Raw genomic sequence first — 13,301 nt, 5'->3', positions numbered from 1 at the left:
TTGGGCTAACTTATGGCTCCTTTCACACGGTCTGCTGTCCGGTGCGGACCGTTCTCTGCTCAGCGGGGATCGATCCGCCGATCCCCGCTGAGCAGGCGGATGACAGCTCTGTCTCCGCACTGTGTGCAGAGAGGGAGGTGTCAGAGCCCCGCTGCTCTCTCTGGGGGAATCAGACCGCCTGTCCGTTCTCATCCGATCCGATCCCCTGGACGGATGGAAAATAGGGTTTCCATCAGTCTGGATTTCACGGACAGGATAGAATGCGGTTGGCAGCGGGTGTCAGCAGACATGTTACCGCTGACATCCGCTGCCACATAGGGATGCATTGAGGATCCGATCAGATCCACCTAAAAAACTGACAGGCGGATCTGATTGGATTGTTTGTGTGAAAGGACCCTTCATGTTTTCTTATTTTTTAATTAAAAAAGGTTATTTTTTTCCAAAAAAATTGCGTTTGTAAGACCGCAAATACGATGTAATAAAAAATATTGCAACAATCTCCATTTTATTCTCTAGGATCTCTGCTAAAAAAAAAAAAAAAACGTTTGGGGGTTCTAAGTAAAAAAACAGATTTTAACTTGTAAACAAGTGTCAGAAAAGACCTGCTCCAGAAGTGGTTAAACATTCTGCTCTCCTCAACTAACAATATTAGTGGCTTTCTAGTCACTGAGCTCATTACTCCTAGAAACATTTACTAGTTATAGTAGAGGCACAGAGAGGGGATGTTTATCTGACACCCTCAAAGCCCACATGCATTCAGGAAAAAGCATAATAATTGGTGCCTATGTAAGCCGGTGGGAACAGCACAGTACAGTTCTGAGTGAGGTCACCGGAGAAAAACAGTCCAATCATAGAAACACAGTACAGACTTCCGACAAGTTCAACCAATCAGCACATAAGAGAAAAACTAGTTGAGAACGAGGCTTGGAACGCAAAACTGAGCGGCGTGGAAAGCACGCATGGTATCAGTGAGTGGCCGGGGATTGCAATGACGGACTGATCGCCGCTGTGTGGTGAGTGTTCTTTCTTATTGGGGGGTCTTCTCTCACTGGTGCACGGATCGCAGCGGGTAGACTTGGAGACAACAATATATTTTACTCCATATAGTGTAATAACTCATTTCATGGAGGTTACATGTGAAGTTGTTCTTTTTTCATGAGAAGATGTAGGCCATGTTTTTTTTCCTCTTTAGATCTATTTTAGGACATAGAGATGACTTGTCATAGCCTATAGGATTGTAGTAATCCCACCTGTGTATTCTGACTGGCTGGGCAAATGTCCTTTGCTGGCATCGCCATCATCCCCATCCCACCTAATCAGCTGCAGATCTTCAAGAGGAACTCCACTTGGGTTTACAAATAATCGATCAACTTTCTTAAGCCCTGTACATTTTAGAAAATCGTACGAAAAATACCGATTCGAAGCGATCGTACGATAATCTGATCGTTGGCGCAATCGTTTTTCTTGTGCGATACCAAAAGGTACGATTTTTGTTTAAATCAGTACAGTTGTCATTCGAAAAGACAATACAAATACACTACAACACATTACATCACTTCTGAATTTTTTTTTTTCCTGATGTGCGAAAATTTTTGTCACTTTAGTAAACTAATTTTTGATATGAGATTAGCATGCAAAAAAAAAGAGACGATTGTTCGTCCAATATTCTCATCGTATGTACCAGGCGTTAGGGACATACCAGTACCTGGAGTCCAGCACTGCCTTCCCACAGCTGCTTCCCTGTGCCGCCATCTTGGAAATGTCAGCTGGTTGTGGTGCCCTAAGGAACCACAGCTGGCACCATGCTGCGCATGTGCAAGCTTCTGTAAATGATTCTACAGCATCCTGGAGCATTTGATGTGTTTTAACCACTTCAACTTGGGAAAGTTTTAATGACCAGGCCATTTTTTGCGATTCGGCACTGCTTTACCTTAATTAACAATTGTGCGGTCGTGCGATGCTGTACCCAAATACAATTGATAGCCTTTTTTTCCCACAAATAGAGCTTTCTTTTGGTGGTATTTGATCACCTCTGCGTTTTTTAGATTTTGCGCTATAAACAAAAAAATTCTCCAATTTTGAAAAAAACACAATTTTTTACTTTCTGCTATAAAATATTCCCAATAAAAAAAAAAAAAAAAAAAATTTAAAAAATCAATTTTTGTTTATCAGTCTATGCCAATTTGTATTCTGCTTAGGGATGCACCTAAATGAAAATTCTGGGCCGAAAATGCAGGATGCCCTTGGCCGAAAACCGAAACCTGAAAATGACTTTTTTCCCCAAATGAATTTAAAATAGAAGAGGGGCATACACCAAAAACAGGCAGCGACGTACACCTGTTGCTGCCACTCTGTCACAGTATATGTACTGTGACAGGTTGGCAAGAGGTTAATTTAATTACCAATGGTATTTGTATTATGCAGCATGGGGGGGTTAATGTATTGCCACTGCTGGTCACTGATGCATTAGTGACCGACCAGTGGCAGTTAATTAGCCCCTTTGTGCTGCATTAGTGCAACCAGTATCAGTGTTAATTAACACTGCTTCCACTGATACTGGTTGCACTAATGCAGCACAAAGGGGCTAATTAACTGCCACTGGTCGGTCACTAATGCATCAGTGACCAGCAGTGGCAATACATTAACCCCCCCATGCTGCATAATACAAATACCATTGGTAAGCCCGCCTCAGCGCCCCTCCCCATCCCAAGGATGCAATCTCCTTAATCAGTCTGCTCATCCGGTCACTGTCCTTCCTTTCAAAAGTCCCACCTCTGGCCTGCAGCCCGCCTCCCTGTGATGTCACTACTGCTACTACGATCTGTGCAATTGTGCATGAATGAATGAACTGACACACCGGGCGAGAGGGCGTGCGAGTGGCGCTAATAGCTATAACTATGTGAGAGCTTCACTTCACTTCCCTGTCAGCGGGACTATGTGTGTGAATGAACTGACCTGACACCGGGTGGGAGGGCGGGAGAGCAGCCGCTAATAGCTATAACTATGTGAGCGCTTCACTTCCCTGTCAGAGGAGATACCCGCATGACAGGGAAGTGAAGCGCTCACATAGTTATAGCTATTAGCGGCCGCTCGCCCGCCTGGTGTCAGGTCAGTTCAGTTCATTTATACACACATCGTAGTAGTAGGGACGTCATTGAGAGGCGGGCAGCCGGCCAGAGGCGGGACTTTTCAAACCTGCACTGCGCCCTCTTCCTTCCTCACGGCGGCCATTAATTTCGGCATTTTTAACCCATTTTCGGTCGAAATGGGATAGGCTCATTTTCGGCCGAAAATTTCGGTGGCCAAAATTTCGGTGCATCCCTAATTCTGCTACATATTTTTGGAAAAAATCCCAAAAAGCGTATTTTAGTTGGCTTGCACAAAAGATATCGCGTCTACAAACTATGGGATAGATTTTTGGACTTTTTATTATTTTTTTTTTGTTTGTTTGTTTTTATTAGTAATGGAGGCGATCGGACCCCTAAGCGCCCATTCAGACTGGTGCGACACGACTTGCTGGGGCGACCTCGGCGCGACTTGCAGGGACTTCATGTAATTGAATTCAATGCAAGTCGCCTCCAGGTCGCCCCAAAGTAGTACAGGACCCTTTTTTTAAGTCGGAGCGACTTGTGTCGCTTCTATTAGAACGGGTCCTGTACTACACAATGGCAAGCGACCGACCGCGACTTGTCAGGCGACCAAGTCGCCTGACAAGTCGCGCTAGTGTGAATGGACCCTAAGGGTCCATTGTTCTTCTCGTTCTTCTCGTTCTCTTCTTCTGGGAGATAATGTATGTCAATGGGATTGCGGATGACACCGCTGACATCCGTTTTTGCGACCATTCCATTTTTTTAAATGGAAGAAAAATAGGGTTCTCTTCCGTTCCAAAAAACGGAACTGATAGGAAAGGACGCAAATCGGATGTCAGCGGATTGTCATCGGCTGACATCATCCCATTGACATGCATTATGTCCATTTTTTCATCCACAAAAAAATGGGATGTAAAACGGACATACTGACTGCCCGTGTGAAAGGACTCTAACTGACATTTTTGACACTTTATGGGGACCAGTGACCTTATTACAGTAATCGGTGCTAAATATTATGCACTGTTACTGAATAAATGATACTGGCAGGGAGGGGGCTAATACTGGGGGTGATCAAGGGGTTAGATGTAAGAGTGGGGGGAGGGCTCTGTGACAGGCACAGAGACATCGGGGTTTCAGCTTAACGATCTCTGTGTGCCTGTCTGACAGAAGAGCCGCCTACCTTGTTTACATAGCAGCTCTCCTGTCAGATTCCCAGAAGATTGCGAGAGGAAGGTGGCGATCGGGCTTCCGCTGTGTCTAATCCGCGTGCACATAATCACGTACATCTATGTGAAATTGTGCAGCCAAGACACCCTGCCGCAGTAAATCTGCGTGGGGCGGTCGGCAAGTGGTTAAAGAGAGGGTGGGGCAAGCTGCATCATCCTCGCCTAAGTGAGGATTGTGGAAGTGGCGATAGATACCGGGAGGAGTGAAACAGCGGGACTTCACTTTTTTTATGACGTTCTCCTCTAAAGTGGAATTCCATCCTGTAAAAAAAAAAAAAAAAAAAATGAAAAGTTAGCAGCTACAAATACTGTAGCTGCTGGCTAATACTAGAAGGACACTTGCCTGTCCAGGTATACGTGATGTTGGCACCCCTAGCCTATACGTCAGTTGGCTGTGGGTGCAGGCGTCAGCATCTTTACTAAGGGAAACAAGAAGTGAAGCCTTTGCAAGTCTTTTTTTTTTTTTGAACGGTCCTGCTGTCTTCTGGGTCTTCCAGACGGGGGAGGGGGGGAAGGAGGAGGGGTGGAAGCTTCATAGATTGCCGTGATCATTGTGTGGCAATTTTACCCCGAATTGGGAGCGGGTACCTGGTTTTGAAAGGTATCCGCTCCCCCTCCAAAAAGTGCCAGATGTGGCAGTGGAGGGTGGGGAGGGAGGGTGCAAATAAGCAAAGCTTTCCCTTTTGGGTCGGGCTTTAAAGTGGTATTAAAGGAGAAAAAAAATGTACATTATGTTTTATTGCAGGAGACTGGAAAGCATTGTACCAGCGATCAGCAAATCACTGATGCCATGTGGGTCTCCTGCACACTATCAGAGTATCGGCTTACCTGTACATCCCATTCAGGTAAGCCGATACTCTGACAAGAACACTCCATGAACTACCACAGCGCTGCGGTAGCTCATTGAGAACTATAAGCTGACAGCCGCTAAGGATGTTGGGACTTGTAGTTCATTCAAACACATGGAGCTGTGTTTCTGAATGACACGACCGTGCGGGTGAAGCCCCGTACAGCCGTGCTATTTTCAAATAGTGGCAGCTAGTACTGGGAACTTCTCCCCATACTGCTGCAGGGGGGGGGGGGGGGGGCGGCTTTAAGCAGCTGCAGCACTGGGAACATGTTCCACCCTAAAAAATGAGTTTAATGTGTTACTTAAAGTAAACTTCTCCTTTAAAGAGGAGTTCTGACCCCCCTCCAAAAAATTAAGTTAGCAGCTACAAATACTGTAGCTGCTGACTTTTTTACTATTAGGCAGGGTTTTTTTTCCACAGAGAATAGGTGCAGGAACTACCCCCCCCCCCCTTTCTGAGTCGCCCCTTGTCTCCACTCGCTACCCACCTCTGAGCACTGTCCCTTGGCCCCACCCCTTACACACAACAAAAGATCAACCCCAGCAACATTAGACCCCCTCCAGTAGCAACAATGGCTCTCCCAGCAACCAGTACAAAAAGATCAGTCAACAATAGATCTCTACCTTAACAGGAGATCCCTACCAACAACATAAGACCCCCGAGCAACAATAGACCCTCACGCAATACCAGATCCCTACCAGAGACAATAGATCCCCAAGCAGCCAGCATCAAGAGACTCTCCAACACACCCCACACCCCTTGCTATTGCATACATTCAGTGCAGGAGGTGCCGGAACTGCGTTCCACCGCGTTCCTGCTGAAAAAAAGCCCTGCTATTAGGGCACTTTCTTGTCTAAGCTTCCAGCTGTGTCTTCGCCTGTGACAATTCATGCATTGGCTCTCTGGTGCTGGTGCCACCATCTTGGCTAAGGGAAACTGGCAGAAAAGCCTTGTGGCTTCATAGCTGGTTTCCTACTGGGCATGTGCGAATTTCTCTGTGAATGCAGGGGGGGGGGGGGATTGAACGTCTTGCTCACTTTGCCGCTGTGAACTGAGCCGGAAGTGGGAGTGGGTACCTGTCAGAACCAGGTACCTGCTAACCCCCTCCCCAAAGGGCGCTAAATGTGGCAGTGGCGTGGGGGTGGAAGATGACAAGCAGAGCTTCCCCTTTTGGGTCCTTTTTACGGTCCTTCCCCCTTTTTTTTGGGTCCTTCCCCTTTTTACGTCCTCCGACAGTCGCCGCCTCTTCATATTCGTCACATATGGGGTATTAGACTTTGCTCCGAAGGAGTAGCTAGGCAACAGAATATGTTAACAATAAAGCTTTAACATATCCCACCCTCAAGGGGTGGTCCCCTCAGTCAATACCCTCCTACTTCCTGCAACCATATCTCAGTTTTAATGTCTAGCTTGTCAGGAGTGGCTGGCTCTCTCTGTGCTGGGACTTTCTGTCCCAGACTCTTTCTTCTTTTTAATATTTTGTTTGAGTTTTTCTCTCTACCTTTATTTAGCTGTTATTTTGTCAGCGTTAGTTAGTTCTTCGGACGAAGAGGATCATGCGGACTGGGTCTCGGGCTGATCCCCCTGGTCGCAGGTCGTGGGTCAGTGGCTTCCCAGTCTGCCATTGAGCGTTCAGCCAGGTAACGCTCCTGGCATAGTGAACGACCCATCCCTGTTCGGTGCAGGGATGATTGGTGAGGTGGCTACCTCACTGGACGCTGTGCGGTTTCTTAACCCCCATTTTGTGCGTCTTGAATTGCGACTCTCCCTGCCTCATGTGCAGCGGCTTGTTCGCCTGTGCGGGTCCCCCACGCCATGTGAGGTAAGTGTATTTATGTGGGGACCTGTCTGTCTGGGGGGGTGTCGGTCTGGGACTGTGTAACCTGCCTCTATTTTTTTGGCATGTTTGGGCATATACAGCGATCGCTGCGGCGATCTGACATGTATTCTGATATTGGAATGTAATGTGTGTTTTAATGCACTGTGGAGCGGCGGTTTCGGCGCCAAACGACGCCATTTTGCCTACACCCGCTCCGGCCGCATGGTTTACATGCATGGCGGCCATTTTCTTGTAGCCTCCATAGGCTTACATAGAGCGCCCTGGCAGCATCACTTCCTCTTTCCAGGAACACCGATCGAGGCAGCAGCAGCGGCGAGGGTCTCCTCAGGTTTTATCCTTCTGTTCTTGCTATCCATTGCCTGTGTTCAGTTTGCATATTCCCTGTGGGGGTCTCATTGTGCTTGAGTGTGGTGCGGTGGGCTGCGCTTGCCGCGCTTGCTTAAAACGGGCAGTTAACCCTTGGTTGTCTGGCATTACAGGGGCAATGGATTCTCAGGAGGGCAAATTTCCTACAGTATTGGTGGAAAGCCAGGGGACCGCTGTTTCCCCCCCAGGGGGGGATTTAGCCACTATTGTGGCTGGCCTTGCTGCTCAGGTGCAAATGCTGGTGGCTGCTCAATCTACTAAAAGGCCCAGAGTTGCTCTTTCCTCTGATTCTGAGGGTGAAGGTGATGGGGCTGTTCTGGCAGGGGCCTCCTTATCGGGGTCCCGCTCCTCTCTTGATCTAGTGGGGTCTGAGGTGGAGGCTGAAGTTGAGGGGGTTGATAATTCTCCCCCTGGCTCGCCTGAAGAGCTTGCAATCATGGATGAGTTGATTGCTTCCATTAAGCAAACGCTGCGTTTGCAGGACGAAGTGTGTCCCCCCGCTGCCTTGGCGGCTTATGGGACGCAGAGGAAACGCAGGACGCCGCAGGTTTTTCCCTGCAATGCTGATTTTCAGCGCGCTGTTAAGGATCAATGGCGTGATCTGCGCAAACCTTTTGCGGTACCAAGTAAATTCAAGCTGCGTTATCCTTTTTCGCCTGCCACTGATGAAAGGTGGTGTGTGCCTCCACCAGTGGATCATGCAATTGCGGTTTTGAACAAAGCCACTGCGATTCCTGCAGAGGGTTCCCCTGTTTTCCGTGATGCCACGGATAGGAGACTGGAGTCTCTTGCCCGTCATACTTATTCTGTTACGGGTTCTATGCTTAAGGCTCTGTTTGCTTCTCTCATGGCGGCCCAGGCGATCGCAAGTTGGACGCAGATGCTTAGGCGCGTCCTAGTGGCCGACTCGGCCTCGCCGGCGACCCTGGATATGGTGGATCAGATCCACCAGGGTGTCATGTATCTGTGTGATGCGGACCTGGACCTGATTCCGTTGGCTGCACGTGTGCACAGCATGGCGGTGTTGTCTCGCCGCCTGGTTTGGTTAAAATGTTGGTCGGTGGACCAATCTTCACGTAAGACCTTAGCCAATCTGCCTTATGATGGGTCTCGCCTTTTTGGGGAGTCCCTGGATGTGTTGATTAAGGGGATCACCGGGGGTAAGAGCACTCTCTTGCCCCATTTCCCCAAGGCTAAGGGGGCTTCTGGGAAGAAGCATGCTAATTTTCGGCCCCCTCAGGGGTCCTTTCGTGCCTTTCGGCCGCACTACAAGGGCAAACCGTTCAAAGGTCAAGGCTCTCAGAAGAAGCCCTGGTCTGGTAAACAGAAGTCCGGCCAATCCGGACCTGCAGCCCATAACAGTTCGGCCTGAAGGGGCGCCCTCACCCAGTTTTGGGGTGGGGGGACGCTTGCTCGGTTTTCTTCAGCCCTGGTTGGCCCGTGTGCGGGACAGATGGGTTCTGGAAATCGTTCGATCTGGTTACAAGATCGAGTTTCTCTCTCGGCCGGAGAGCAGATTTTTTCCCTCAAATCTTCAACTGTCTCCAGAGCGCTTGCGGGACCTGCACCTGGCGGTGCGGGACCTGAGGGCTCAGGGAGTGGTGGTTCCGGTGCCTCATCGGGACAGGTTTCGGGGGTTTTATTCCAATCTGTTCACCGTGCCCAGAAAGGAGGGCAAGGTTCGTCCGATTCTGGACTTGAAGGCTCTGTGCGGGTTCGCAAGTTCCGCATGGAATCCCTGCGGTCGGTGGTGGCTGCCCTGGTTCCGGGGGAATTCATGGCCTCCATCGATTTGAAGGATGCGTACCTTCACATCCCCATATTCGAGGGTCATCAGAGGTACCTTCGATTTGCCATTGCGGAGGATCACTACCAGTTCGTGGCGTTGCCCTTTGGTCTCGCCTCGGCTCCGCGGGTCTTCACCAAGGTGCTTGCACCGGTTCTGGCATTATTGAGGGCCCAGGGCGTTTCTGTCCTGGGGTATCTGGACGACATTCTGGTTCGGTCTGCGACCAGCCAGGGTCTGGAGGAGGACCTGTCTGTCACGATGCAAACTCTGCAGGAGTTTGGTTGGACGATAAATTTTCCAAAGTCGACACTGAGTCCGTCGGTTCGTCTCCCCTATCTGGGAATGATACTGGACTCGGTGCAGGCGAAGGTCTTCCTGCCGGAAGACAAACTCAGGACTCTCCGGGAGGAAGTCAGGTCCCTCAGGGACGTTCCGAACTCGTCTCTGCGGACGTGTATGAGATGTCTGGGATTGATGGTCTCGGCCTTCGAGGCGATTCCTTTCGCACAGTTTCACACGCGGGGTCTCCAAGCGGAGATCCTGTCCAGGTGGGACGGGCGACCTCAATCTCTGGATCTTCAAATCTCGTTGAGTCTTCGCACCAGGGAAAACCTTCTGTGGTGGCTCCAGTCCCCGTTGGTGTCCGGGGGCAAGTCGTTTCGTCCGATCTCTTGGACGGTAATCACCACGGATGCCAGCCTGTCGGGCTGGGGTGGAGTTCTGGGCGTTCTGTCCGCTCAGGGGACTTGGTCGGAGGGGGAGTCTTCCCTTCCGATCAACATTCTGGAATTGCGTGCGATAAGTCTCTGTCTTCATCGCTGGACGGACCGGCTGCAGGGTTGCCCGGTTCGGGTGCAGACGGACAATGCCACGGCGGTGGCCTACATCAACCACCAAGGGGGCACCAGGAGTGCCCGAGCGGCTCGAGAAGTGGCCGACATTCTGTCTTGGGCCGAGACTCATGTCCCGGCGATAACGGCGGTTCACATTCCGGGAGTGGAGAACTGGCAGGCGGACTATCTGAGTCGCCAGACCCTGGATCAGGGGGAATGGTCTCTCCATCCGGCTGTCTTCCAGACGTTGTGCGCGAAGTGGGGTCTTCCAGATGTGGACCTGTTCGCGTCTCGCCTCAACAACAAGGTGAAGAGGTTCGTGGCAAGGACGCGCGACCCTCGGGCAGACGCGTCGGACGCGTTAGTGGCCCCGTGGCATCAGTACAGGCTGATGTATGCGTTTCCACCGATTCAGTTGCTGTCCAGGTTCCTTCGCAGGTTACACTCGGAACGCAACACGGTGATTCTTGTGGCACCGGACTGGCCTCGCCGGTCCTGGTACGCAGACCTCGTGAATCTGGCGGTCGACGCCCCGTGGCGTCTGCCTCTTCGAGACGATCTACTGTCTCAAGGACCGATATACCATCCTGCTTTACGGTCGCTGGCTTTGACGGCCTGGCTGTTGAGACCGAGGTCCTGAAGGAGAGGGGTCTCTCTCCGGAGGTCGTTCATACTTTAATCAACGCGAGGAAGTCTTCCTCGGGGAAGGTTTATTACCGTACTTGGAAGGCCTATTTTGCCTGGTGTGAGTCCAGGGGGTTTTCACCCCGCACGTACTCGGTGTCCCGTGTGCTGTCTTTCCTTCAAACGGGTGTTGATCAGCGTTTGGCGCTGGCTACGATAAAGGGTCAGGTGTCTGCTCTGGCCGTTCTGTTTCAACGTCCCGTGGCTTCCAACCCATTGGTTGGCACCTTTGTTCAGGGTGTGCGGCATCTGGTTCCCCCGAGGCGGGATCCTCTGCCCCCTTGGGACTTGAATCTCGTTCTATCTGTGTTACAACGTGCTCCTTTTGAACAGATCAGGGAGATCTCGTTGTCTATGTTGTCCAAAAAGGTCGCCTTTTTGGTGGCGATCACTTCGGCTCGCAGAGTGTCGGAGCTGGCGGCTTTGTCCTGCAAGTCTCCGTACCTGGTTATTCATTTGGATAAGGTGGTCTTGCGACCTAATCCTTCTTTTCTTCCGAAACGAGTTTTGGACTTCCGTCTTAATGAGGATATTGTCTTGCCTTCGTTGTGCACGAAGCCTAAACATCCAAAGGAGGTGAGATTGCACTCTCTGGATGTTGTTCGGGCGATAAGGGTTTACCTTAAATCGACTGAGTCTTTTCGAAAGACGGACTCCTTGTTTGTTCTTCCAGAGGGTCCTCGGAAGGGCATGGCGGCTTCGGCCTCTACCATCGCCAAATGGATCAGGCAGACCATTGAACAGGCCTATGCTTTGCAGGGGAAGGTTCCCCCTGTGCCTGTGAAGGCGCACTCTACTAGATCTCTGAGTACGTCTTGGGCCTGTCGTCATGGGGCTTCTGTAGCCCAGGTGTGTAAGGCGGCGACTTGGTCGACCGTGCACACTTTCACAAAATTCTACAAAGTAGATGTTCAGGCATCGGCGGATGCTTCCTTTGGCCGCAAGGTTCTTAGTGCAGCTGTTCCCTATGGTCCCTTGTTGGGGACTCCTGGCTGTTGGGATAAGTTTTGTATCCCCTGGTTTTTTGTCTTTTCCTGGGTTGTTGCTCCTGTTGAGCACTTGTTTTTTGCTGTTGCCCAGCTGGTTTCCTTCCTTTGGTAAGGTTCCTTCTTTGATGCGGAGACTGCGTTGCCTTTCGGCGCGGATGCGTTTCCCACCCCTCATGTTTGCACTGCTTTGGGACGTCCCCATATGTGACGAATATGAAGAGGCGGCGACTGTCGGAGGACGTAAGAGAAAACGGAATTTTTGTAAAATCTTACCTGTAAAATTCCTTTCTCTGAGTCCTCCGACAGTCGCCGCCCCCGCCCCTCTTTTGGGGTTTGATTGTATACTCTCCTGCTATTCCACTAAAACTGAGATATGGTTGCAGGAAGTAGGAGGGTATTGACTGAGGGGACCACCCCTTGAGGGTGGGATATGTTAAAGCTTTATTGTTAACATATTCTGTTGCCTAGCTACTCCTTCGGAGCAAAGTCTAATACCCCATATGTGACGAATATGAAGAGGCGGCGACTGTCGGAGGACTCAGAGAAAGGAATTTTACAGGTAAGATTTTACAAAAATTCCGTTTTTCTGGTCTTAATAAAACAAAGATTAAAGGCCAATACGATCCTTAAAGTGAAGCATGGTGGTGGCAGTATCATGTTGTGGGGATATTTTTTAGTACCAGGAACTGGGAGACTAGTCAGGATTGAGGAAAAAGGTGAATGCAGCAATGTACAGAGACATCCTTGATGAAAACATGCTCCAGAGCGCTCTGGACCTCTGACTGGGGCGAAGGGCCACTCAGCAGGTAAGTATAACATGTTCGTTATTTTTAATAAATAAAAACAAATATGACTTTAGTAATGCTTTTAGAGCCGGTTCACACTGGGGCGACCTGGTCGCCTGACAGGTCGCCGTAGGTCGCTCGCCATAGAGAAGCTGTGGACCCGTTCTAATAGGAGCGACACAAGTCGCTCCGACTTAGAAAAAGGGTCCGGAGCTTCTTTGGAGCGACCTGCATTGACTTCAATTATATGAAGTCCGTGCTGGCCGCTCCGAGGTCGCGGTGCGAGCTGCGTGCCGCGACTTCACAGGTCGCCCGGCAAAGTCGGCTCGCCCCAGTGTGAACGGGGTCTAATCCAGCATTTCCCCGATTCATGTAACACGTGCAGAGTCGTTCTCTGCTCACAGCTGTCAAACACTGATGGCTGCTTTTTTTTTATTTTTTTTTTTTTATCAGCAACATGCGCTGAAAGAGAGAGAAAAAACATTGGGGCTTATATACTAAAGGGAAATCCACTGTGCACTGCAAATGCACTGAGAAGAATAAAATGCTGCCCCCCACAAAAAATCCCTCCCACCAAAAGGACCAACATCCATTATTTTATATCCCAATTAAAGCTAAAATTTTAATTTTTATATACATTTTAATATTTAAGTCATATTTACATACAACAGCACCTTGTCTATATGCAAAATTATTACATACCATTATGTTCAATTCCAAACCACAAACTCCATATTACAGAGCGCCCCCTCCATCAGACTCCCCTTAATTACAGACCATCCCATAACAGCTCCTCATAGACCCCTTTCTATCACAGATACCCCACCAACTCATCCCATTTAGTCAATG

At 49.7% G+C, this 13,301-nt stretch overlaps 1 protein-coding gene across 1 annotated transcript in view; it reads left to right on the top strand.

Annotated features, from left to right (window-relative positions):
* Nucleotides 1-923: 923 nt before the first annotated feature.
* The window catches only part of NAF1 (nuclear assembly factor 1 ribonucleoprotein), a 180,182-nt gene continuing 167,804 nt past the window's right edge, over nucleotides 924-13,301 (top strand). Inside the window, 1 exon segment of the mRNA XM_082243791.1 lies at nucleotides 924-1,013. The gene's annotated coding sequence lies outside the window, so the exon portion shown is untranslated.

The sequence above is a fragment of the Pelophylax lessonae genome, assembly GCF_965119305.1.
Source record: "Pelophylax lessonae genome assembly, chromosome: 1".
Classification (NCBI taxonomy): Eukaryota; Metazoa; Chordata; class Amphibia; order Anura; family Ranidae; genus Pelophylax; species Pelophylax lessonae.
Note: the sequence above shows the minus strand (reverse complement) of the source record. Positions and strands in the feature narration are given on the sequence as shown.